Below are 6,000 nucleotides of genomic sequence, written 5' to 3'. Positions count from 1 at the left end.
ACAAAAAGAATTAACTGTAAAAAGAGAAAAAAAAGTAAACACAATTTTCTAGGAACACCTGAGCAACAAGTAGTAAAAAGACAAACTGACATTTGACCTCTATCCTTGAGCAGTTGGCAAATGTGTCAAGATAAAACAGGATTTAAAGGGGTTTTAATTGCTCATTCACTTTCTGAATAAACAGAACACTTGTTTCTTCCAGCTTAAGTTTAATGGAGTAAGTGCTAAAAATAGCTCGACCTCCTAAACTTTCACTCACAATTGTGAGCGGAGAGTGGATTTTTCGAGGTCTGTACTCTTTCTGCACTGGACTCTCCGTGGCCGTCAACATTCCCTGGGAGGGGAAAGAATGTAGATACAGGTCAGTAAACACGACTCATAACTCAAAGTGCATACAGTGCAAACAATATATCAATGTCCCTTCAAATACTTGTTTTAAAAGAAAAACAAGAAGCATTTTATTTCTAATGCTACACATGCAAAGGAATGTGAAATTCATAAGCAACTACATAATACCCTTGAGGTCTCTGCTCTAGTAGTTATCAGGCAAATTCTGCTCTGTTTGGAGAGGTCGGGATACCCACGGCAGCATTGGCTCTCTCTCCTGAGCGGCGCTGCTGGAGTTGACTCAGTTGTCAGAGCAGCTCCCAGTTGGCTTTACCCAGCAGGGGCAGAAGGGGGAATCTGCACTGAAGCCCAGGGAGGGTGCGACGGTTCATAGCATACTTATTGTCAAGCACGGTTATCTCCACGCATTGCACCATTTCAAGTACACATACATTCAGCACACGTATTCAGTCTGCGTGCATTGTTCAACACTGAAGCTTTTGTATACTGTACAATTATGTGCTATTTACAAACACACGCTGTGCACTGCACAACACTTCATCATTCGTGAATTGTACTTCACGCAAGTACACATGCTTTAATTTCACACACACTACACAGCACTATAACTCTTATTGCATACATACACCCAGTACGCCCACTAACCACGCATATAGTACACATTATTGCTCTATTCCTATACTGTACCCTTCACAGCCACACATACATCCAACGCAAAGTCACTACTATTGCGCTGCGCAGCACTCCACATCTACCTGATGTAGGCTAAGGGTAAGTTAAGCACACAGCAGCAGAACTTTTAAAAAGGTGAGTGAGCCTGTAGGTCTCACTCAAGAGACACAGGGTACAAAGGTTCTGTTCACTACTACTGATCAATACACAGCATGCTGCCACGACCACACTTGTGCTGCTTAACTCCTGGCGAGGGTTGCAGCCTTCCACACTATGACGATAGCAGTTTGGGTGCCCTTCTCGGTCCAACAAGACTGCAATTCATGACACAGGCCCCTGTCAAGGTGCAAACACATAATATTTATTTAGCTATGGCAAAACAAAAATCAGCATTTGGGATCCAGACAACAGTACAGTTGGGCACTCAGGGCAGGAGTACACGTCTTCAATCATGCAGAGGACATTTCTGTCGGAACACTTAATTCTCACCTACCATTTGAGCAACCACAAGCTCCTCGATGCAGTCCGGATTCAGGTCCACACACATTACATAAACAGCACTCATCTCTCCCACAGATGACATCTGCATGGTCCTTCACAGATGAGACACAGAAGTCCAGATTCTCCTGGACCTCTCTGCAGAATGTTACACTATCTCACACCCCATCCTCATCAGTCACCTGCACAAGATTGACATTGAAGGACTCTCCTGAATGGATAGAACACAAGCTGTCAGCCTGGCACCTTACTTCTTGGAAGCCTTCAATCTCCTCTGCGGAGTGCCTCAAGATCCATACCTCAGCCCCACCCTCTTCAACGCATACATGATACCTCTGGCTAATATCATCTGCGCAGACAATGTCAATATCCTCTCCTACACCGACAACACAAAACTCCTAGACTCCTCTACGATAGGGCCCCCAACACAAGAAACAGGTTTACCCTCTGCATGACAGAAGTTGCTAATTGGATGTAAGCCAGCGGTCTCAATCTCAACGCCGACAAGATAGAAGTAGTGATCTTTGACAAGAACACCTCCCTGTGGGATTTTAACTGGTGGCTGGCCAAACTTGGACCCACATCCAGCGCCCATGCCAGAATAATCACTGACAGAAAACTGGACATGACCGCACAAGTCAATGCTGTCAATTCATTATGCTTCCAAACCCTGAAGATGGGGAGGAAGATCTTCAAATGGCTCCCAAGCAACACTCTAAAACTGTCATTCACACACTAGTCACCAGCAAATTGGACTAAAGAAGCACCGTCTACAACGGGATCACCAAGCAACACTAGAAAGCTACAATCCATCCAGAACTTGGCAGCCAGACTCATCCTCAACCTCCCACACAGATCTCACATCACAGCACACATCAGGGAGGTTCAGTGGCTACTGATACACAAGTGCGCTCTTTTCAAACTCCTCACACACACATTCAGGGCACTACCCAACTTAGCCCCCAACTACTTGAACAGTCACATCTCCTGCCACCAACTATGCAGACACCGCTGTTCCGCAGGACTCCTATTTGCACACATCCCATGCATACACAGAACCAGATGAGGAGAAGCGTTCTTTTAAATTGCTCCTAAATCATGGAACTGTCTCCCACTCCACATCAGAGCCTCCTCCTCTCTTCTTCAATTCCGCAAGAAGCTTGAATTAACCAACTTAGTATAGACAGGGCTAGGCACACACACCTGCTCAGCACCAGGATACCCTCCCGGGTGATATGTGTAATTGTAAAGTGCACTATCATGTAATAAACAGCACAGATCAGAAAGAAGGAGAATAGGATAGAGACTTTATCAAGGTGTCAGTTCAAACAGATCAACATCACTGGAATGCCGTTAATGGCTCGGACCACGCAGGCTCTCTCCAATCTAAAGCAATATTATCATCCAAATTTTATAGGAGGGGATAAAAGGAAGGTTCAGATTCAAAGGGAGACCTAAAACAAGCAACATCAACAAATAAAACCTAAGAAATACATTAAATAATAGAAGAGTGTGTTTTATATATATTCTCTCTGGCCCACACTTGGTCTCTGTAGCATCCTCCCCAGCCTGGATACTCGTAAATGAATATGCCACACACGGAGCTTGGTATTACACGTCTTTATTCCGCTGCGTGTAACTGTGAGCTCAACATACTAAACATGAACTCTATTTCCCACACCCTAACACTTACGTCAAAGTTCTACAGAGTTCTTCTGGAACCAAAAGGGTCCCATCATCGCTAACTCACAAGACACTACACCTCCCCCCTTGTTAAATATATATATTTTTTAATTCAGATATATACATTACAACTCTTCTATAAGTCATTGTGGAGCTCTGACCAAATGCCCCGATCGTGTCCTCGGAGGCCGTGAAGAGAAAAGAGAAGTGTCCATTACTGGCACTGGTGATGTAGGGAGAGATGCAGTCAAGTGCCTCTCTACAGTCTCAGTCAAATCAGTATCATCTCTGACATCATGAACTGCCAAATAATGAGGCAGGCGCCTGAAGTGAGAAAAATCTCGCATAATGGACTTTGCAGGATGGTGAGCAGTCACCATGTGTCCTTTACTAGTCACAACTTTGAAGAGTTCAGCATCGAAGGGAGCATCAGATTTGTGATGTCTCGGTTGTCGCACCAATACTCAATCTCCTTCATTGAAAGCAGTGTTCTTGGCACATCAACAGTATAGGCTTTAATTTTTTGCTTGTGGCACTAATCTGTTTGACGAAGTTCACCATCTGTCATCGATCTTCTGTTGGTTCATTGTAGTAACTTGGTTGTCAATACTCTCCCAGACATTATAGTGGCAGGACCTTCATGTGTCATTGAATGCGGAGTCGACCTGTAAGGTCAAAGAGCAGCATGGAAAGAGGACTTCAGATCAAGCTTTTCCAATGTAGCATGTTGGACGGTCTTTTCAAGTGTGCTCATAAAGTGTTCGACAAAGCCATTTTCTTGTGGCCAAACAGGTGTGCTTTTCTGATGATTCACATTGGGAGGATCAACAAAGGCTCTGAATTTTCGACTGTTGAACGATGGGCCATTGTCGGACTTTAGATTTGTAGGAACACCTCATGTTGCCAAAATGCAATCCAACTGCTCGATGACTTTTGAGTGGTCGATGAGAGATCTTCTACCAATGGTAAACAGGAATATTCATCAGTGACCACCGTCTGGTGATGTCCATTGTCAAGAGGACCAAAGAAATCAACAGCTATTCTCCCACATACATGTTCTGCTAAATCTGGCATGTTCAAGGTATGTTTATTAGTTTTGGGAGATAAGCAATTGCATAAATGACAGGCATTCGACTCTCTCATCAAGATGAGGAAACAAAACTCTGTCTCGAGAGCTTGTTTACTGGCAACAACTCCACAATATCCTTCGTCTGCCACTTCAATTACTTATTGTTGCAGACTCTCCAGTATGACAATTCTCGAATCTCATAATACAACACCTTCTTGAGTAACGGACAGTTAACCTTTCACATTTTTAAACTTCTGATATTCACTGTTACAGGTGAGAGGCCGAGTGTGCTGTTTCCAGGATTGGTGTGCAATAATGTATTTTAGTATTAACATGTTACTATCTTTGCTTGTTGCAGTAATGATTTGTTACACTGAAATAGCGGCAGGTGCACTGGACTTTACGATGAAGTTAATGTAGGTTTCAGTCACTTTGGAAGGGGTTCCACGACACTGTACTGGCACTCTGGAAAAGTAGTCAGTAGGGTTTTGATCTTTCCCTGGCCAGTGCACGATAGTGTTGTCATGTTCCTGAAGTCGCATACCCTAACGTTCAATTCAAGGACGCATCTTGACTTTTTGGTTGTCAAAGATGGTAAGCAAGGCTTGATGATCTGTTACAAAAGTGAAACGTTTTCCATATAAGAATATGTAGAAATGTTAACGAGCCCACACCACTGATAAACTTTTCTTCTCAGGTTGCGAATAGGCATGTTGAGTTTGTGACAAACTTCTGCTTGCATATGCCACAATAAGCCTTCGAGCATTTGGGTGTCCACTGTGCTGGGCAAGGATCGTGCTCGACCGAGCTGGCATCAACAACAACCTCTCTATGAAGCTTCGGATCAAAGTAGGCCATTTCCGTGGTATTTTCAATTGCATGGTTTATTTTCTTAAAACTTTTTTCACATTTATGACCAGTAAAATGGAGCATTTCTTTTTTTTAAGTCTCTCAAGGGAGCATTTACTGTGTCAAAGTCACGCAAGTATCTGGAACAGTAAGTGGCCATGTCAAGGCACTATCACTATGGGCAAAGTTAGACCAGTAGATCGCTCATTATCATGCTTTAGTAATGTCTCAAGCTCTTTCTCAACAGCTTCTTATAGCTGACATGCAATGTCTGTGTCTTTGAGCAACAGGACGAACGTCCTCATTGATATGCAGTTATATTTTCATGATCTTTCTGTTGAGATTTCCCGGGAATGCACTTCTCGACTCAGTGTTCCATAGTGAAACTGGCGATGATATTACAGAATTCTTTGAGCTGAACGAGGGCTCTGTGAAGTTGCGGCTTACGCTTTGGGACGCCTTTTTAAGGCATTTATTCGCAGTGTATGTATCTCCAAACACGCTGGAGTCTTGCGTTCCATTAGGACTGAATTGACAAATACTGAACAGAAACTAAAAGACATAGATATCCTCATGCAAAAAACCCTATCCTTAACGGTTCTTCAGCACCATTCGGCTTTGATGTCCGAATTTACAGATGCTGCAGCTCGGGAGGTTACATTTTTAGGGAAATACACTAGAGCGTGGACGTACGGTGAGGGAGAGAGACCTGGCAGAACACTTACACGTCTACTTAGACCACAATAACAGTCCACTTTTGTCACGCAGTTAGACATTGACGATGACAAGTCAGTGACGGCAGGGGCGGATATCACACAGGCTTTTCTTGACTAGACTGATTGTATCAGACTAGACACCCGCCCCCAGGACAGGCCCTCCAT

Source organism: Triturus cristatus, chromosome 11 (assembly GCF_964204655.1).
Source record: "Triturus cristatus chromosome 11, aTriCri1.1, whole genome shotgun sequence".
Classification (NCBI taxonomy): domain Eukaryota; kingdom Metazoa; phylum Chordata; class Amphibia; order Caudata; family Salamandridae; genus Triturus; species Triturus cristatus.
This window is presented reverse-complemented; position numbering follows the sequence as displayed.